The sequence below is a fragment of the Kogia breviceps genome, chromosome 2, assembly GCF_026419965.1.
Source record: "Kogia breviceps isolate mKogBre1 chromosome 2, mKogBre1 haplotype 1, whole genome shotgun sequence".
NCBI lineage: Eukaryota > Metazoa > Chordata > Mammalia > Artiodactyla > Physeteridae > Kogia > Kogia breviceps.
The window spans coordinates 201531683-201553492 of NC_081311.1; the positions used below are offsets into that span (position 1 = coordinate 201531683).

Consider the following 21810-nt stretch of genomic DNA (forward strand, 5'->3'; position numbering starts at 1 on the left):
AAGCAAGGAAAGATAAAATAAAATGGCAAAATGCTGACAACTCTTAAAGTTGGGTGACAAGTATATGAAATATCAATATTCTCTCCTATTTTGGGATATGTTTGAAAGTTTTCCGAACAAAAAGGTGTAAAAAAAGAAAAAGATCAAAGAGCACTACTTATCAGGGCATACAGGATGCTACCAAAGCTGTACTCTGAGGATGAATCAAACTTGTAAATTTTATTATAAAAAGAAATGAAGATAAATGAGCTAATCAGCATTCAAAGCAAGATAGAAAGAGAAAATCAAAGAAAGTACATGGAATAAATAAACGAAGAACGGGTGAAACAGAAAACAGAAACTAACAAAATACAGCTGGTGTGGTCAATCAAAACCAAAATCAGTTTCTCTGAAAAAAGCAATTAAAGAGCAATTAACTCTTTCAAGTCTGATAAAGACAAGGAAAGAGCACACAAAGAATACAGGTGCACAATGATATAATATTATCCTTGCCTGGTATTGAAATAGGAAGTGTCATAAATGGCAGTAACTATATCTTCTGGTAGTTCCCAAGGAAGTAGGAGCTTCTTTGCCCCATGAATTATTTTTGTATCTCACTGGCATCAGTTGGGTTCTGAGCCCATCAGAGGACCAATAACTATAGTCAAGGGGCCAAGGGGATGGAATATGTCTATTAGCTACAGCCAATCAGGGTCCACCCACGCAGCTGGGCCATTTCAACCAAACACATGGCCTGTACATGGTAAAAAGGGTGGCTCCCCAGAGGAAAATTAGGGCACTGCTTTGCCTCCCCAAAACAATGAGTGGGTGCTGCACAGAAAAGAGATTATCAACTACAAACCAGTTTACAAACATATAAAATTTTAAACAAAACACCAGCCCAGTAAATCCACTCTAAATTTAGAGAATAAGACACCATGACTAAGTAGGTCTGTTCTAGGGATGCAGTAAAGATTCAATATTAGGTAATGTATACATCTCACATTTATAGCTCAAAGGAGGACAAAAAAACATATATACATGACTGATAGATGGCCATTTAAAAAACGTCCATCTGACGGATGAAATTCAAGCATCTATTCCTTGCTTCCTATGGAACGTAACTGCAGGAATAGAAGGAAATGGCAATACGAAGAGTATTTCCCAGAAGTAAAATGTATCACAATTAGTGAAAAGCCAAAATTATCCTATTAAAGTAAGTAACAAAACAGCAAAGACGTCTACTATGGTCAAAGACTGTCAAACACGCAACCTAAGGAGAAACAATTAAGCTAAGACACAAATGCCACTATTTGCAGATGACCATCTGTCTAGAAAACCCCTCTACTATAATGAAAAGCTAGGAAAACTGAAGGGAAGTTCAGTGTTAGCAAAACAGCACACACACTAGATGCCTGAGTCACGGAGCAGTTTCATCATCCAGGACACTCATCACACAGATGTCTGTTTCTGCTCCCGCCCCCCGCAAGTTCATCTACACCCTCAAGGAAATGCCAAATAACATCTGCGGTAGGCTAAACAACGGCCACCCGAAGATATCAGGTCCTGATATTTGGAATTTAAATGTTACCTTACCTGGAAAAAGTCTTTCCAGAAGTGCTTAAAGATTACCCTGGATTATCTGGATGGGTCCATTACAAGTGTCATTCTGAAAGAGAGGCAAAGAGACAACACAGAGGAGAAAGCTTATATGAAGGTGGAGGCAGACACTGGAACACACAAGCCGAAGAAAATGGGAGCAGCCACCAGAAACTGGAAGGGGCAAAGGACAGTTTCTCCCCTAAAGCCCCCAGAGGGCGTGTGGCCCTGCCAGATTTTAGAGTTCTAGCTCCGGAACTGTGAGAGAACAAATTGGTGTTGTTTTAAACTACTAAATTTGTGGTAATTTATTTTCACAGCCCTAGGAAACTTAACGTCCCCGTAGGTTTTGTTTTTCAATATATACACTGTAAAAAAGACTCCCAAATTCACCTAAAAATAAAATTCTTCTAGGTTATTTGGGAAAAAGAAAAAACATTCAACCTAAAGTTAAGTAAAGCACACCATAAAGCAACAGTAATTAGTACTTGGTGGTTTTTGCTAAGGAAAAAGAAAAAGGACAAATGAAACAAACTCATGTGTAACTATGAGTTTAACATTTGAAACAAGTGCCATTTCAAATCAGCAAGGAAGGATGGACTAGGCAATAAACAGAACTGGGCCCATTTGCAATCCATTTTGGAAAAAATATAAAGGTTGAGCCCTATCTCACACCATATGCCAAAATAAATTTCAGCTGGATTAGAGATCTGGCCATAAAAAAATCAAGCCTTGAGGAATTCTAAGACTGGGGAGAAAAACCTACGATTTGAGGGTGCAAAGGCCTACTGATAATACAGACTGCAGACATCATCAAGGAAGATATTGACTCATTTGACCCTATTAGAGCTTAAGAATTTTGTATAGTAAAGGCTATCATATAGAAGTCAGGACACAAACAGAGTTTTTCTCTGGTTGGGAAACATCTGAATAGACTAGGACCTATCAACACACAGTTCATGGAAAACTAAGACATATGGCACATAAACCCATGAACAGGTGTGTTCATCTTCATTCTGCCCTTATACTATGAGATCTATGAAGTGGTTAAGAATCCGCCTGCCAATGCAAGGGACACAGGTTCGAGCCCTGGTTCGGGAAGATCCCACATGCCATGGAGCAACTAAGCCTGTGTGCCACAACTACTGAGCCTGTGCTCTAGAGCCCATGAGCCACAACTACTGAGCCCAAGAGCCACAACTACTGAAGCCTGCCCACCTAGAGGCTGTGCTTTGCAACAAGAGAAGCCACCGCAGCGAGAAGCTTGCACAATGCAACGAAGAGTAGCCCCTGCTTGCTGCAACCAGAGAAAGCCGGCGCACAGCAATGAAGACCCAACACAGCCAAAAATAAATAAAATTAATTAATTTTTAAAAACCCCACAAATAAGCGACATACACATAATCCAATTCAGTGATAACACTCCAAAGAAGCTACTCTCCGAAAGTACCTGCACAAGAACACAGATGGCATAGGTATAATAGGTATAAGAAGGCTCAGAGAAGCATAGTGACACGCAAAGAACTGGAAAAACACAACCGTGCACCTGTGAGATAGTGGTAACTAACTACACAGTGACGCATCAACACCATACAGCAGGCATCACCAACAATGAAGCAACGGCTCAGGTAACAGCCTCGAAAGGGCAAAAAGATAGTGCACAGAACTTTACTTTGCGAAACTGGGATATGAGTTCCACATAAGGAGGTGTCCACATACCGAGGGCATCAGAGGCTGATTGAGAGGAAGAGAGCAGAGGGCACCTGTGCAGCAGAGGGGCAGCAATAGGAGACTGGGAACACACACGGTGACTAGTCAAATAAGTAAATATATTAGGGACACTGGCACCTAGGACTGTCACTGTTGGAAAAGGAGCTACCAATTCGGAAAGCAAGAGACTGGAACGAACCCTGTGGTATTAGATAGAAACCGAAGTTCTGAAATGAACTCGTGTCTTTCAACATACAGAGATGTAAAAACAAACATGTGTTGTAAATACAGAGGCATCTGTATATCTGTGTGTGTGCATGTATACAATACAGGTACGCGCCCACACATGCCCACACACACTCCATCTCTGTCCACTAAGAGGGCCTGAGTGCATTAACACCCCAACAACAGCCCAACTGGTGCCCACATTCTGCTTCTCTGAGTAGCAACATAAAAATGGAACCAGGCCTCCTCAAAGAAAAGGCCGATTTCAGGTCTGGGGCAGGAAAGCATTGTACATGAAGAGCCCAGAGTACCTTGCTGTACCAGAAAGCAAGAAGTATTAAATGAATGATGGGGACTTATCCAAGTCAGGACACAGCAGCTGGCTTTAAGGGGCTCCCACTGGCCAAACATGGGAAAACATGAACATCAAAATAAATAATGATGATAAAAGACGACAACCAACTGACTCAAACGGGAACCTCTTAGCCTGCACTGACAGAAATGAGTGGACTGAAGGTTTGACAGGAACAGATACTTCGTTTCAAAAGCACCTCCCCCGACAGTATACTTATCAATCACAAAGACCTCACGGTGGAGAAGCCTGGCAGACACCACCTCCATCAAGTGAGCCAAGCAAGCATCGCTGGTAACGGGACAAATCGAAATTGCGTGCCATCTGATACAATGCCGAGAGAGGGGCCCAGCGCTCCTTCTGTGCTATTCCAGCCGAAGATGCAAAACCTGAATCAAATCGGAGGGAACAGACAAACCCACTCTCAGGGACCCTCTGCAAACTAACTGCTTGTGGTCATCAAGTGTCAAGGTGAGGAGAGTCAAGGTAAGATGGGGCAAATGCTCCAGTGTAGGAGAGAGACTAGAGACCTGACAAGGAGTGTCAACACAGGGCTGTGAACTGGGTCTTTCTGGTGAAGCGTGAACTGGTCTGAAAGTAGCAAAGTATTCATGTGTGTGAGCGGTTGTACTAAGCGTCTTGTTTGCAGGAAACACACTGAAATAGCCAAGGGTGATGAGGTTTCATGTCCCCAAGTTACTTGCAGGTGGTTCAGAAAAAAGTGTTTTGTACCATACTTGAAACTGCTCTTAAAGTATGAGAGTTAAAAAACATTTTTTTAAAAGAGGAGAGTACTACTTTTGTAATTAGAAAAAATAAACGCCTTAATTTGGAAATAAACATATTGAGGTAGGAGGGGGTGGCAAATGACACTGACCATCCAACTCCAAGTCAAACCCAAGTTTAATAATGTATGTCTGACTATGAGTTCACCTATTTACATCAGTGCACTTCTCACTCACATTTTATGGAGCATGACAAAGTTTTACCTCAGTTTTATAATATTGTGATGATACTAAAGCCTGTTACACATTATTTTTTCAAAGTTCATGAAAGCAGATTTTTATTTTATTTTTTAAAATTATTTTTAATTTTCTCATTTGTGATTAACTTATTTAACTACCTATTTAACTATTAATGTCTATTTATCTATTAACTTACTTATCTATTTACTTACCTATCTATTTATCTGTTTACTTATCTATCTATCTGCCACCCCACCGCAGCATGTGGAACTTTCCCAACCAAGGATCAAACCCGTGCCCCCTGCAGTGGAAGCGTGCACTCTTAACCACTGGACCATCAGGGAAGTCCAAAAGCAGAATTTTATGAGCAGCACACCCCAAACGACGTCAGGGTCCACGGCAGGACTCCTGCAGAGGAGGAAGGAGGCCTGCGGGGGAGCAGAGGTGCTCCAAGAACTTTTCAGACACCACAGGCAGAAGCAGAGCACGAGCTAGCCGCCAGTCACAGACTGTTCTCCGGGCAAGAAGCAAACCTCAGAGACACCAGCAGCTGGAGCCAGCAATGCCACGTAAGGGACCATGGCCCAAGGAGAGGGGAGCGATATTCAGGCTGGGCAAAGAGACTGACCACTCGATCAACAACGGCTTAAAAAGAGAGAAAAACCCTCACATACCCCTACCACTTCAGGACTGGGGTGAGGAGATAACAAGACAAGCAAAGCTACCTTTGTGAATTAAAATCGTCCTATAAGAAGCCTTCTAATGCATATCCAGTAAGTTCTAAATAGGCTAAAACCAAAATCATACACCTTCAATAAAGCCATATACCAACTGACACCAAAAACTTAATTACTACACAATCCTGTGAGATTTGATAGAAATTCCCACAGATCACCACTGACTCCTTCACATGCCATTTCTTCCTTGAAGATTTGGTCCTAACAGTACCCACACAGTGTGGAACCATCCAGAAGAAATTAAGGGCTGGAGGTTTACCCACACTCTCTCCAGCTCAGCGGCATCTCTGAAGCCCCAAGCAACCAAGGACAAGAAGGTGAGGCTGTCACGCCACGCTGCTCCAAAAGCAAAGGTACGTCTCACGGGTCAAAGGAAAGCCAACCCGTTTTCAAAGATCAAAAAGAGAGTGTTGCCTTTCCCAGTAACACCATCGTTTCCTCCCTGCCCAATCTTTCAGAAAAGAGCTACACTTAACCCAATCTCAAGGGCACACAGCAATCATCTCCAGCACCTGTGAAATTAAGGGATGGCCCCAAAGAGCAGCAAGCCTGGTGGGTCACCTGGCTGCAGCTGGCTCTGGTCTGGACGAGCTTAGGAGCCAAGGGGCCCTGGGAACAGGCAGCCTGGCAGCACTGCTGAGCTCACTGCTCTGGCGACAAAGGCAATACAGCACTTTGGTCTCAGGGGCAGGAGAGTCAGCTCCAAGCAAAAGCAAATGTATCAGAACAGAAGCCTTGTTTCTAAAGAAGAAAACTGTATTCTTCAAATTGATCTCACACACACTGATTTAAGCCAGTGCTATAAGAACACCTAAGTAATCTTACACTTATGAGAAAAAGTCAAAACAGTCAATATAATTCAGTAATTCCATCTGAAAGGTATTTATAAATGAGCTAAGTATTAATAAAATTAGAAAGCATGTCACATAAAAGTGAAATGAACAGTAACACACAAAATAAAACCGATTAGGATAATGCATCATCCTTGATTTTGTTCACACCTGACCTGTCATCACCTAACACCCTACGTCCGGGAGTCAGTGAATTTAAAGTCCCACCTAGACACCTCAAAGCCTTCTATTTATAAGTTACAGGACACCACCAAGTTAAAGTTAACACGGTTCATAGCTGTCAGAATGATACATCAGAAAGACAGGAAAGATCACATAGAGCCATCCTTTCCTCTTTTATTACTTTTTTAATTTCTAAAGAAAAAGAGTTAAAACAAGGATGAAAAGCTTTCAACTCTGTACATCAAGGAATCAGAAACCACACCCTGTATACTGAGAAGGGAGCCCCGAGAGGCAGAGCCAGTTCTCAGCAAGTCACTCACCTCAACCAGAATTTCAAAAACCGCAAAAAATGCCAAATACACGACACCCTTTCAAAAATTATTTCTTCAAACTCTACAGCCGCACTGCTTTCTCCTTCCCTCTGGCCTCTGCTAGTCCTGAGGGGCCCGGTGGTCAGGGCATGTTCACCAGCTTCCATTTCCCCCAAGGCTGCCTGCTGTGGTAACCTCCTCAGGAGCGCAGCTCTCTCCAGAGCCTCCTGATGGAAACCTCCTAGGAGGCCAGAGCAGTTGCCACGCGGGCCGTTGCTATCAAGGCACCTGCACGAAGACTGCTTTCCCTCCCCCAGGAACCACCCGCCCAGAGGTCTGCAGGATGACCCAGAGGTCTGCAGGATGACGAGGGGCAGGGAGCTCGGCACTACGCCCCCTGGAGCCTGACCCTCGTTAGTCAGAGACTCCTGACTCACAGCGCCCTCCCTCCCAGTCCCCTTCTACTTAACTCCAGTCGCCCAGGCCAAGCGATGCACAGGCCTAATGGGTGGTGCACAGAACTTCCCTGGAAGAGCACAACAGGTTATGCAACAGAGAGAACGCTCCACACTGAATGCCTCTGGCCGAAGGTATTTCCTTCCTCCAGAGAGAAACCAACAGGAGTAGCACTGGTCCAGCCTGCACTGTGTCTAGAAGCTGTAGGTGCCGTGATGACTCAAAGCTGGGAAAATAGTGTACCTGCCCGTGGACAGAGCTGGGCAGTGGAACTGCTACGCAGAGTTCTCCCTCCGCCAGCAGAGCGAGGCCAGCTCAACCCATGCCCCAAAACAACATGCTAGAAGCTTAGAGAAGGAAGCATGCCAATCAAGGTGAGACAGCACAGAAAACAGAAAGGAGGACACCTGGCTTCCCAAGCATCAGTGAGCCCCATAGTACCAAGCTGCACCACCGCAAAAGAAGGCCCATTCGTGCTCAGCACGCTTCCGGATCTCGGCAACGTGCTGGCCGAGCACATCCAAGCCTCTGGAGAAAGCTGCACTACAAAACCACCTGTGAAGGCCAGAGTCAACAGTGGTTGAAGAACACAAGAGCAACAGGTTGAAATGTGGCCTGCAGACTGCCTTATTTCTGTGTCCAGCACACCCCTCAGAGCCTAGAAAGCTGCTCTGGCTTGCAGCAGCCCATGGTAATTCACCAAAAGTCAGGAAAGACAAGAGTCCAGAATCAACACTGTCCTGTCTGTTCATCCCCTCCAAACACACAGGGCACCTGCCACAGCCAGGATACCCTGCTGCGCCAGGGGGTCCAAAACAAGGACAAGTCTACCAGTGGCTTATCCTGTTGCCCAGATGAAGGGTGGGGCAGGTAAAGCTAAGCGGGGGACTTACCCCACCAGACCTGTGTAGTCATATGATGACATCACGGAGGCAGCCAGAGGCGGTGGAGCTGGGTTGCTGCGATAGGAAGATGGAAACACCAATCCAGCAAGAGTGAAAGCTGACCCCCTGACGGTGGCTGGCGACTGACCGACAGCAGCCGTTTGCAGGTTACTGCAGAGATGGGCCCTGAGTGCTCAATGGCTTTAGTTCTGGGACTCTGATTTGTTCACTTCCTTCCGGGAAACCTAATGACAGATATGCACTTGGTGAAAAATAAATGCCTGATGAGGAATCAATGATATTCAAAATTCTAAGGGACACAGACCAATTTTAGTGTGTTTCCTTCAGGGTAGAATATCTACCTTGCTCCAAAGGCCTGGGTGGCCCCGCTCCTGGACATTACATCACCTCTGGATCCCAGATTTTAGAGAAACTCTAGAGATGCTGAGAGGAAACACGAGGTAAATTGTCAAGGCTGAATGTTTAAATGTGCGAACTTCTGAAAATGAGGATCAAGACAAGGAAAAAAAAAATCATAGATCCTGACTTCTCTGTGCCTCTGTCTCCTGTCCTGCAAAAGGGAGCTGACATTAGTGTGGACCCTTTGGTGTCACTGTGAGGATTATGAGGGCTTACACGCAGTGCTTAGCCCGGGCCTAGCAGAGTAAGCCTGGGGAGAACCTTCTGGGACCACGGCCATCCTCGGCATCTGTGACAGCCACGAGAACTCTGGCAGTGCACGCAGCACAGCCTTAACTCACCCGCAGTTGCCAGTGGCCTCACCCTACCAGGCTCCACTCTCCTTGACTGAAAAATGGGGCCTGTGACCGCTATATCCTAGAGCCCTCCAAGAACGGAGCCGGTAAAGCAGGACTTCTCAACCTCAGTGCTGCTGACCTTGTGACCAGGCAGTTCCTCCTTATGACCACACAATTCTTCCTTGTGGGGGTGTCCTAGGCACTGCAGAATGGTGAGCGCCTCTGGCCTCTAACCATGAGATGCCAGCAGCACTCCCAACTCATGACAACCAAAAATGTTTCCAGATATTCTGGGGTGCGGGGGGTAAGATCGCCTGGTTGAACCATTGCTGGAAATAAAGGTCATGATGCCTGGAGTGTAGGAAGCAACAAAAAAGCTTTAATAGGCAAGGCTTTTTTGCTTTTTAATCACTCGTGCATCCTTAAAACATCACAAAATGGGATGCTGTATGAGTGACTATTAGCTCCAGGTGTCACCCTTCCAAGTTGACAAACTAAGTTTCTGATAAACTGAATTGACCAAGGGCAGGGGTGGGGGGCAGGGGGGGAACGCCGGGAGGGGAGGGGGAAAGGGAGGGAGGAAATGAATGAAGGAAAGGAAGGAAGGAAGGAAGAAAACAAACCACCTCAGAGACTCCTTTCTTATCTTTGAGAGAAAGAAGCTAAAGTCCTACGGATCAAGAAACACCCAAAATCACAAGGCTGATTAAGAACAAGTTTAAACTGAAGTACATACAGGTCTCCTGACTCCCAGTCCAGTGGAGAACTACCTTCCCCACCTGTACAAACATCTCCACCCTCTGCCCCGTCTGGTAGAAAGAACCAATGCTTAAGACCCAAGCACCGCTGCTTGTCTGACAAAGTCCACAGCCAGGAACGGCTCAGAATAGCAATTCACACAAATAAAAGGCAAACCTGAGAGTGCTTTCAGAAAAGAATCCATCCTAATTGCTCAATGGCACTTGCTACCTAACTACAGGTTTCAGCATCAGCAACTTCCTGCCTCTCCTTAACCTAGATGAGGGCTGCTGTTCCAGCTGTGGGGTCTCAGGGCACAGATAAGCCTCCTGAGAGGATCCTGCACCCATGGCAGAGCCTGGGATGGGAGGGGCAGGGGCCATGGGGACTACATTCATACCAGTTTTATTAACTGATAGTATGAATACGATAATACGGTCGACCAAAGAATGATCTTTAGCATAAAAATATTGTAAAACACAACAACAGAAATAAAAATTGGCAATCTTCTTGATTCTTCCTCAAGAAATATCTCCAAAACTATTGTTTTATCTAATATTTTTTCTTGGCTATATTAATACGTGGTCTAAATAAAAAATAAGATCACATTACATGCATTGTTTCACCACTTGCCACACTTACTTCCATTTAAAAATGCATATGGCTGTCTTTCCAAGTTTTACACACACGTTTACCTATGTTAACAACTGCACATCGCATGGAATAACCATAAAATAAACCCCCTGCTGATGTTGTTTGGTTTTTTCCCGATTACAAGCACTGCAGAAAAGAGTACCATCTGTTCACTCGAGCCTGTACCTCGACAGGTTAAATTCCTAGAAATACAATTACATGATTACAGGAGATGTGTGGATAGGCACTGCAAAGGCAAATTTACCCTCCCGATGAATTAAACTATTTACACTCCACGACGTCGGGGCATACCTGTCCCCCTCACCTTTGGTAACTAAAATGGCCACGTTTATTTTCCCCAGTCTGTAGGGGAAATATGATTTTAATGTCAAGTCTTTGATCATCAGTGAAAACTAAAAATCTTGCTCTGCATACTGGCCATGTGAACTTCTTGACTATGAAGACCGGCCTGTTCACAACCTACGTCCACTTTCCTACCAGGGCCTTCAGCACACATTTAAGACAATGTAAAACCCACAGCTGGGCTATAAAAGGTGTAGTAAATAACAGAAGAACAATGAATTTAAGTGCAACTCAAGTTGTAAGCTAAAAATAACATTGCGAAAGGGCAGCCAGGCAGAAGTAGTAAGAAAATACTGTCAAAAAGGACAGTTTTCTGTGTTTTGTTCTTTTTTATTTTTGCCTTTCATGCCTCTTAGCCAAAGGGTGCGGTTTTTCCCCCCTCTGGAAAGGGAGCTAGAATCTTTGGACTGGGGACACCAGTTACAGTGGAGTGATGGCAAACCATTCTGAAGACAGGGGAAGTAACTTCTTGCATAGTTATTGGTAAGATTGTGGCCTTCTCCCCTCACTTGGCCCCCAGGCAAGAGGCTGGGAGGTATTTCTCTGGAGAGTCCAAAGAGACTTGAAGAAGCTGACAGGGTGCTGTAAGGAAATGGCCCAGCCAGATGCCTCTACAGCAAATGTCACAGTTGGCAAGCCCCAACCAACCACAAGCTCCGAGTCCCTCTGACATGTAAGCGGGCAAGAAAACATCACCGGATAGCCCAGAAAAGGCTCTGATATGAAAGCCAAAACCGCAACACAAAAAGCAGCCAGAAGCAAGCAGTGACTTTGGGGAAAAGAAAACTATGAAACTCACCAATGTCCTCAGAGAGATAAGAGGAGATTCTATATCCATGGAACAAAAACAAGAGGTTATAACATAGGAACAGAAAGAATAAATCTCCTAGAAATAAAGAGAGAAAAACTCAATAGAAGGGCTAAAAGATAAAGTTGAGAATGTCTTCCAGAAAGAAATGGGAAACCCAAGAAAATCAGACTGTCAATACAGAAGGTCCAATAGTTGAATTCTAGAAAGAGAAGGAAAGTGAATGGAAAGATATGAAGGTAACAAATCAAGAAAAATGCCCAGCACTGAAGAACAGAAGTTTCCAAAATAAAGGGGCCCAAAGGGCAGGCAAGACACTAGATGAAAACAGACTCCAAGGGACATCACTGCACTGGGTGCTCTGATTTTCGAAGAAAATCCCTCAAGCTTCAAAAAAGAAAACAGTCACATATAAAGCCTCAAGAATCAGAAAGCTCTAACACTTCAAGGTTAACACTGGGAGATGGAAGACAGAGGGGCAAACTGATGTCCAACCTCTCAACACAGGTATAAGGGCACAATAACGCACTCCAGACATCCAGGCTCTCAAAATTTTATCTCCCAGGCAACTCCTTGAGGAAGCGCTCCATGAAAATGGGAGAGTAAAAAAAAAAAAAAGAAAAAAGAAAAAAAAAATTAAGAAAGAGAAAGACATGGGTCCCAGGAAACTGAGGGCAGTGAGATCTGCAGTGAGATTCCAGCAGGTTGGAGGTCTGTGCCTACTGAACTTGATCAGATAAAAAGAACTGAATTTCTTGAATGGAGATTTAAACAACTAGTTCATTTGGGGTTGACTTTTAGTGGCAAATGCATATAAAATTAAGAAAACAACAGAAACCACCCGATAAGAACTTCAGGGAAAACAACAACTTCTCCAGAAAAGGAAAAGTAATCCCATCACACCATTTGGCCCGACTGTGAATGGTACCAGTAATAAGAATATAAACACTAAATACCTGACAAGCAAATTAAAGGTGCACCTGCTTTGGGCAGCCATGGATTTGTCTGCAGGGCGAAGGCAGAGGGGTGAAAGAAAGTGAGAGACGTCACATCTGCTCTCCCGGTCAATGTGTGGGACAGGGGAGGGAAGGGCAGGAAGTGAGCAAGTCAGGCATGGATGTGAGAGACGGAGGCAAAGACCAAAGCCACCAGCTAGGAGACCAACGTGGGTGTTCTGCAGGGGAGGAGACATGATGGGAGGAAGGAAACTGACAGTTTTTCTTCCTTACAAGCTTTTCCAGATTTACCTGATCTTTTAAAATGTATATGAAGATATAACCTTGATTTGAAGTAAAATTAAGTTTTAATGTTAAAATCCAAATGAGTGCCAATAAACAGTATTAAGGGAGAGCATGCATGGCCAACGCATTGTTATCAAATTAACAGCAAGCATCAACAAGATGACTAACACGGCAGGGTACCCAGACAAGCCTGGCTTGTCTTAAATGACAGTTGAGGAACTTTACCTCACTGGATAAAACGGCGGCCGACTAGGAATATCACCTCTCAAATGTCTCTGATATTAGAAATACAAAAAGGAAAAAAAAAATGAAAATCCTGGTTTACCACAAAGTAACTTGTGTAATCAAGTTTTTAAATGTTACACACTGAAGAAAGTTTAGTTCTTTTCTTGGCTTTCAAATGTTCAATGTTGTGCCTTCATAATTCAAGAGAAAAGGCATTCTGACACATTAAGGTTCTTTGGCTGTCTTTCTATACTTGGTCAAAAAATCTGACAACCTGCTCCTTGGACTTTTTGCCACCAAAAGTCAGCAACTGAGAGTTCAGCTGTGTGCTATGTTTCTGCCAGGAGCTTGGTTATTTCTTAACAGAAAAGGGAAATGCCTTCCTATGATCACTAGCCCTGTGAGATGCATGTGTGCTGAATGGGCCATACCAAATATAAGTATCACTTTGTACTTTAAAAAGTGTTCTCTGCTCAAGCCCTTTAGGTAAATAAGTTTCAGCTGCCAAGCATTAATGGCGAGTCTATCCGATCCACTTGTGACTAAAGATCACAAAGTCATCTCGGTGGACAGTGTAATCATTTGAAATGCTGTCCAAGTCAGAGTGTCTTAGGGCATTAAGTCCTTCACCATGTGAGATGCCAGCCGTGTACCAAATTCTCAACCTCTTGCCCATATATGCCACCCCCTAAGTGGATAGCTGTCACTCGCTCCCTTTGCATAGCTAGTCTTCTTGTCTAGAACACTGCATCCTGCCAACTCCACCTGGAAAAACTCTTATTCATCTTCTAAACCCCAGTTTCAGAATCACATTCTTTGTGAATACTTTCCAACAGGTAATCACTGCCCCCTGTCCTACCTCCACTCCTTGTACATACTCCATTGCTGCACTCAGAACACCGTAATCTCTTCCTTTACAAGTGAATCTCCCCTACCAGACCATAAACTGCTTGAGGAAAAGAAAAAAAAAGTCTGTGTCCTCTTTACCTCTGCATCCCCAGAACCCTTAACAATGTCTGGCACACAGCCATTTCCAATAAATTTTTTTTGGAAATATTTTCTACTGTGGAAGAAGTAAAGCCATGAGGTCAAAGTCAGACCGCCAGAAACCCCAAACAACAAATCCAAAGTAAAAAAAAAAATACTTGATGATTCAAGAAGAAATTCTCCCATCAGGACGCTGAGAAGTCAGCCTGGCCCCCTGGAGGGGGCACTGTGACCAGGTCCCAGCGGGTCCTGGGGTGCCCAGGAATGTGGGCCAACGGCATCTTAGGAGTGCTCTCCTTACACGCGCTGCTCCTTAACTCAGGTGACCTCAGCCTGATTAGAGAAGAGGAGGTAAGCCCCAATCGGGACGCGACACACAGCAGAATTAATAGTAGTTACAGGGAAGTCTAATCTTCACTGTTTTCAATGGCTTTCAAATTTTGTCCTTCAAGACTTGAGGGGGTATGTTCAGTTTTCTCCAAACCTAAAGCTCTCATGACAGGTGTGTGGTTGATGTCTCAGATGCAGAGAACTGGGAGTTCAAATAACGGAAGCCACTCTAAACCAAATACCTTCTCAACAACTTTAACACTGCTTCCAAACATCTTAATATTAAGCGTACTTCACAAGGGTAGCTGGGGTTGCTTAGAGTGTTCAAAGTGATCGAGTATCAACCTGAGTACTAGACTTCATTCAATGTCTCATTAGCCCGGGTTCGCTCCCATAAAGAACACTGAGCTTATTTTGTAGAACAGCACTACCAGTTGCCTCAGACAAAATCCTAATTGTGACGCACCCCGTGTTAACAGGGCCTCAAGAAAGCTACCTGCCAAGAGAGTGCCTGTGCGTCCTTAGTTCTGCGGCAGACACCCAAACGCAGGTGAAAGCAACGCCTGAGGGTTTTCGGCAGCTCTGCAGCTGAGGACACAGAAACCCCGCAGCTCAAGGGGAAACCATCCTGCTCCTGAAGATTCCTCTAAGACTCATCTACACTCCTTCGGACGTTTCATCTGACCATAACGTTGCTTAACAAAACACAGAGATCAGTTTTTCTTTGATTTTACGTGGTGCCCGGACACCACGCACAGGCCGACTTCCCAACCTCCTGAGTCGGCGGGGAGAGGACGCCCGGCCCTGAGCACTTCGCCACTTTCCAAAGACACCCTGTCAGGACGGCCTACGGTCACAAAGAGCTTCAGGCGCCCCGCGCTACGCGGCCGCCCAGGAGAGACTCCAGAGCCGTGTTTACTGCCAGTCGTGGGTAACCCAGAAAAGCTTCCTGTACGAGGGCGTTTGCGCCCAGCCTCCCAGCAAGCATCGGCCAGCTGCTGGGCCTGCAGGCCGCGGGAGGGGGGAAGGACGCCCTGGGCCGGTCACGCCCCCGCTGGGCACGTCGCCCTCCCGCCCCCGAGCCGCGCCGCCGCAGTGGACTTGAAGGCGCCCCCAGGCCTCACCTAGCGAAAGCGAGGGGCCCCCGCCCTCCCCCCCTCCCCGTCGGGCGCGGGCTCCAGCCTCGGGTGCACGAAGGCCAGGTCCCCGAGGACGGGCGCCCAACTCTATGGTCCGCGCACCGGTCTCCGACACCCCCCCCACGTGACCCACGGCAGCCAATCGAGGCGAGACCTGGACCACCGAGAGAACGGCGGCTCGGGGCTAGAGCAGCCCCGCCGGCCGCTCGCCGTCCCTCCCCGGTCCCGCTCCGGTGCTCCCTGCTAGGTGCTGCCGCCATCTTCCTGGAGGAGAGGACCAGAGGCGAAAGGTCCCCTCCCCGTGGTCGTTCTGAACTCTTACCGCCACCTACCCTCCCCCCGTCCACCTCTCTTCTCACCAGTCATTTAGCTCCATCTAAAGAAACGCTCTTCCCCCCATTCTAGTTATTCACAAAGCAATGAATTACGTTACCTGTTCCACTCTTATCAGCGTAAGGAAACGAAGCTCATAAGGTAGGAACTGTGGCGAAACAGGGACGAGCCGCCATCTTGGTAAAGGAGAAGAGGCTACGCTTGACCTCCCCCCCACCCCCGGCCTCTATATGCTCAACCGCCGTGGGAGGGGCACGGCGCCTGCGCAGAGGCGGAAACCGCGGACGAGCTGCGCCTGCGCACTCGGAAGCTGGCGAATGGGGGCGGGGAAGAAAGCGTTGGCAAGGGGGCGGATCGACGCGTTGACGCAATCCGCCCTCGCGCGCGGCGGGGCGGGGCGCGAGTGTGCGGCCGGTGCTGGGCGGATCCGCTGCGCGGTCGGTCGGCGCTTGTTCTTCGGTGCGTCCGCGGTGAGTATCTCGCCGTGGGTCTCAGCCGCCGTCGGGGCGCGAGCTGTGGGCCGACGCAGAGGGGCGGTGGCCGGCTTGGGGCGGTGGTCGGCTCGGGGCGGTGGTCTCTCCGCTCCGGGGGGGACGCGGGCGGGGCCACTCGCACGGTGTGGGGGAGGGGCGGCCGGCCCGGCATCCTGGGCCCTCCCCAGATCTCCCCCCATCCCCCCATCCCCCGGCGTTCTTCCCGCTCTCCCGGCCCCTCCCCCGCCCTTCTGGGTCCTACCGGGTCCCGGCCCCCGCCTGGCCCCTGTGGAGGCGGCGGCAGGGTGTGTCCCGGGCGAACCCGAGTAGCTGTTCTCACCAGGTGGGAGTTACGTGGGGCGTGGTCAATAATGGGCCTGGGACGTGGAGCGTGCGCTGGCTGTCGTGGTCCGGGAGGGACGGTGCGGGTCGCGCTAACAGGGGCGCTTCCGCTTCGCCGGCTCCCGGCCGAGAGGAAGCTCGCGGGGCGCTGGCCGCCCGCTCCACTCAGCAGGCCCCGCCTGGCCGCACACAGAGCGGGAGGAGAAGGAGGAGGGGAGGGGAGTGGAGGCCCTGCGCAGGGCCGAATCCGGAGGGACGGGCAGCACCGCCGGGGAGGGCCCGTTCCCCTGAAGGCCCGAGATGGGGGCCGACCTGTGGCCGCCTTGGCTCAGTGAGGCCCGCAGGATCGCCTGTTACCTTTACGGCCTCAGTTTTCGTCGGTGCCTTGCTGCCTGATCTGTGTCCCCAACACGTGGACGCGTGACCCAACCGCGCTGACTTACAGTTCTGACTGCTGTGGTCTTTCCCATTTTTAACCTTGTTCAGAGCCTGTGTTTTGCATGGAGCTCGCTTATCTCCACCGTTTGTTTGCCTCGTTCCTGCTCTGTTATTCAGGACTGCGCCCGGGTTAGACTTCTTCTCCCTCAAATAGGTGTCCGCCTGCTGTCAGCCTCTGCTGCTCCGTGCGGTGGTTGTCCTGTGAGGGGCAGCGGTGTGTGGACCTGCCCAGCCTTCCTTGTTGTCTAGGACGGTGATCAGCACGAAACAGGTTTTCAGGTATCTCTTGAACGACTCAGATCATTATAGTACCTCAAGACAAGCTTAATGCCCAAAGCAGCCTTGCCATAAGGAGAGATGTATGATGGTGTATGGGTCGTGCAGGCTGCTTTCCTGGTGTTTGTAATTTAAGGTTCGTTATTTTCGGTTTTGGTAGCTCCCACTTAGGCTTTCTTTGTACCCCCCAGCCTCCTAACTCGCAGTGAATTACGGCAGTGGTCTCTTCGGCCATAAAGTTACCCTGATTTTTTTTTTTTTTTTTTTACCCCGTTTTCCGTCTTGATCTCTCAGCGAACACTGCAGCCCAGGGTAAAGAACAAGGGCTTTTCAGTCAAATCAGATTTGCATTCTGACTGCTCTTGAGCTAGCAGGGTGACCTAGGGAAATGGGGATGGGATGGGATGGGATGGGATGGGCGGGAACCTCCCTCTGTGGACTTTAATAAATGTGATTCAAGTCCTTTTTATACTCAACTCGAAAAACAGAAACTGCTGGAAAAGGAAAAGTTGGCTTTGTTTTTTCTCCAGAGAGAAGGGGACACCAAATCTCATTTGGACGCAGAATTGGGGTGAAGCCACTTGTATAGTCTTAATTATCTCATTTTGTGCTCGTCGTCATACTTGTCGCTAGAGAAAACTCATTAGACTGTGGGGTGCTACCCTCATGCTGTTAAGAGTGTGGTATACTGTACATGGACCTCAAATCCAAAGGCTCTGAATGCCAGATGTTCCAAGGGCTCTGGATGAGGGACTGTGGACCTTTGGGTCCTACTTTGCAGGGTCGTTTGTGGATGGGGATAATGAATGTAAATACAAGGGTGACATGTCAGTGAATGGTGGTTTGGGTAGTCCACTGATACACGTAAATGCCAGTGCAAAGCAAGTTTCTGTTGCCAGGAATCCAGTTTTAGCCATCTGTTCTTTGTCCCCTTTTGTTTTAGAAAAGTTGATTTCTTCTGTGTGGATTGGGGTGGAAGTATTGCTCTGTGGAAGAAGGAAGCCATGAGTCAGAGAAAAAAATAGTTTCTAGTATCTAGAATGAGTGCATAAATTTTTCATTTGACCTAATTTCTGAGGTTTGGGGGATCTGATTGATCTGCATCCAAGGTTTAAACGAATCAGTGCTTTTCATTTTGTGTTGCTGGATCAAGGCTTTCTCACTGAAAACCAGGCACTTCAGGAGTGCAACATTTCTCTTTCGACTTTCATTTTACATTAGTCAGTTAATAATTTAAACTGTTGGAAAACTGTAGGGGATCCAAATTATGTTTCAGAAAAAAAAACCCAAACCTGAGTATGAAAGAAATAGGTTGTGGTGAGAGAAACATGGTAAAATTAAAGCAAAGTTGAAATAAGTGGTTTTTTGAGAATTAACATCCTGTTCCAATAATATTACAATAGTATTCTCCACTTCCCCGTATGTGTGCCTCAGATAGGTTTTAACTGGGAGGAAACCGATCGGAATGATGGTCCCCTTCTCGCCTGCTGAGCAGAATAAGGGCCTGCGCATGGGTGGGCTCAAGGGGCGGTACTGTCAGGGTGCTCACGTGAAGTTGGTTGGGAGTAGAGGCAGGGGCCCAGAGTTGAGTGAGGAGCGGGTGTGTGGAAGCTCCGGAGCGACTTTGATTGACAGTCCTCGGCCCCGCCGGGTTGGTGTGAAATCAGACGCATGTGAGAGCTAGTAAGGCGAGAGCCTGCTCTTCCTTTCTATCCTCAGGCCTTTATTCTCCAAGTGAACTTGAAAGTCATTTTATCCAGTCCTGTAAGAAAAAAAAAACCTCATCATTAGGGAGTCCAGCTGGGATTGGACCACACGTATCTACTAATTTAAGAAGTAAAAATGATTTGTTTCATGCAAGACCTGTTTACTTTCTAAATTTGTTCCTACATTTGTTTTGGTTTTGCTCTATTACAAACGGCATTTTCCCTCCATTTCCATTTCTTGGTATTCATTGCTAGTGCAAAATAGAACTTTTGAGTTACACCTGTCTTTTATGCAGCCACCTTAAGTAAATTACCATATTCTGGAATCTTTTTTAACCAAAGTGTTTGTGGGATTTATGGTGTGTATTCAATCATATCAGAAAAATCATTTTCACTAAACCTGGCAGAGTAGCAGTAAATAATCAAGGTGAGACTGCAACATCAGGGTCTTATTTGGATCCTACTTCAAATGAACAACGGCAAAAAAAAGAGACAATTAGAAAAATATGAACCCTGGATATTTTGTTATATTAAAGGACTACTGCTAATCTTCCTTATGATAATGGCTTGTCGCTTTTCAGTCCTTATTTTTAGAAATATCTACTACTCATAATCAGGGATATGGGACAGTGGTTGAGGGGATATCTGAGTTGATAACTGTTGAATCTGGAGGATGGGGTGGTCCTTGTGGCTTTTGTTTTACTTTTCAATGTGTTTGGAGTTTTTCATAAGTGTTTTAAGATAACTGTGGGGGTAATGGGCATCCTTTCCTAATTAGTGATGGTAATTTAAATAATTTAGCATCTGTTGTTTAGAGGATAACGTTTGCCGTTGGTTTCCGGAAATATATTTAAGCAGTTTCCTCACTTAGTGTTTTTATTAGAGTTGGTTGTTGGATTTTATCACATGCGTGTTCAGCATCTATTCACATATGGTTTTCTTCTTTAATTTGTTGTAACAGCTTGTATTGATAGATGCTTTTGGTACATTTCCAGGATATAATTGCTAGCAAGTATTTCATTGAGAAATTTTGCATTTCTATTCATAAGTGAGATTGACCTGCAGCCAGCCAGCTTGCTCGCTCTTTCTTCTCCGTCTGGGTTTGTTGTTGGAGTTGTGCTGTCTTCAAAATAACTTGGAGTGCTTTCCCTTTTTCTGTAGTGGCTTAGGTGACGCTGGCATTATCTGTTCAGTTTTGGATGGAATTCAGGTCTAGTTCTGTCCAGTCCTGGTCCCTTTCTTTTTTTTCTCCAATTTTTTTTTTTTTTTTTTTGCCCATGACATGCAGCATGTGGGATCTTAGTTCCCTGACCAGGGTTCGAACCTGCGCCCCCTGCATTGGCAGCACAGAGTCTTAACCACTGGACCGCCAGGGAAGTCCTCGTTGGTAACTCTTTCTTCACCTGTTCAGTGGGATTTGTTATAGTCAGGTTTTCAGTTCTTCAATTTTGGTAATTTACAGTGTCTAGGAAATCATCCATTTCTTCCAGATTTTCTAGTTTGTGGCCATCTTTATACATGTGGTCTCCTGTGTCTGTGATTATATCTTGTTTTTCCTCAAAGGAACTGGTGAGGAGTTCCAGCTTTTTTTTTTTTTTAGAGAACCAGCTTTTGGTTTTATTTATCCTTCTGTTGAGTTATTTTCGGTGTTCTTTAATAATGAAAATATGTAAAACCCAAATTCTCATCTGAGTCTATGAAACTTTACTGTGCCCCACTGATTTTGCTTTTATCTTCTTTCCATTGCTTTCTAGATAACTTATGGCTTTGCTTTTATTCCCCCCTTGATCCAAGGGTTATCCAGGAATGTTCTGAATAACTAAGAGTTCCTTTTTATCTTTGTTTTAACAGATCATGATCTGAGAACACTGACTGTAAAAATAACTTTGCATAAATTTTCTTCACAGCAGTTACATGATAAAGTTTTTCTTTAGTCGCCTTTCTTTATCTGTTGACTCAAGGTTCTCTATACCAGTTAATTCGGATGTGGCGGTGGGCTCAGACCACTTGCTCATACTGCGTGTAGGGAGTCTGTCCAATTCCGGGAGAAGCTATTAAAGCCTCCCACTTGAATTGTATTTTTGTCAAGTTCACATAGTATTTTTTCTAGTCTTCTATGTATTTATCTGCTGTAAGTATTCATAGATATGGGTTTATGAAGGGTTTATCCTTATAAAGTGTTCCTTTTATCATGACCACACTTCCCTTAAATCCCAACTGTGTTGATACTAACAGTGTCTCTCCCTGTTCTTTTGTGTTTGCAGTAGCTTGATATCTCTTAGCCTGTCCCTTTGTTTTCAACATTTTTTTAAGCTACTTTGTTTTAAGCATATTTCTTCCATGTAACATACCTTGGTTTTCTGCTGTTCTCCCTCCACCTCGCCCCCTCCCGCCCCTCCCAACCTGTCTCCTCTTTTAAGGAGAAAATTTGCTTCTTTCACATTTAGACTGGTGACTGATACTCTTGAATTTTTCTGTTTCTTTTCCATATTTTTACTGGTTTGATCAAGTTGCTGTTCCATATTTTTCTCTTAATTTGGAAGTAAGTTTTTTTTTTAATGGCTACCTTCCCTTTTTTTTCGTTATCAGACACTTACCTCTTTATTATTTAAAACAAGGTGTCCGCTGCTGCTTCTTCTGCCAGGACCATCTATCTATTTTCCAATTGACTGCTCCCTTCTCCCTCTTGAAAGTTTTACCTCTGTGCTGTCACTCCTGCCCCCAACTCTTAGGTTTTGCTGAGGAAGTTTAATATTTTAAGTTCTGGACTATGAATAGTATTCCCCTAG

At 45.9% G+C, this 21810-nt stretch overlaps 2 protein-coding genes across 12 annotated transcripts in view; one reads left to right on the top strand and one right to left on the bottom strand.

Moving 5' to 3' along the window:
* The window catches only part of HDLBP (high density lipoprotein binding protein), a 67964-nt gene extending 51201 nt beyond the window's left edge, over positions 1-16763 (bottom strand). Inside the window, exons 1-3 of one of the 6 annotated variants that reach the window (XM_067027371.1) lie at positions 15887-16052; positions 12998-13047; positions 1576-1648 (exon numbers count right to left, since the gene is read on the bottom strand). The gene's annotated coding sequence lies outside the window, so the exon portion shown is untranslated. Of the gene's footprint in view, positions 1-1575; positions 1649-12997; positions 13048-15886; positions 16300-16599 lie in introns of those variants that run through there. The other 5 variants (XM_067027373.1, XM_067027370.1, XM_059053721.2 and 2 more) reach the window with 5 other exon arrangements.
* Positions 16152-21810, top strand: part of SEPTIN2 (septin 2) — a 34483-nt gene continuing 28824 nt past the window's right edge. Inside the window, exons 1-2 of one of the 6 annotated variants that reach the window (XM_067027381.1) lie at positions 16193-16256; positions 17194-17318. The gene's annotated coding sequence lies outside the window, so the exon portion shown is untranslated. Of the gene's footprint in view, positions 16257-17193; positions 17319-21810 lie in introns of all 6 variants that reach the window. The other 5 variants (XM_067027380.1, XM_059053732.2, XM_067027377.1 and 2 more) reach the window with 5 other exon arrangements.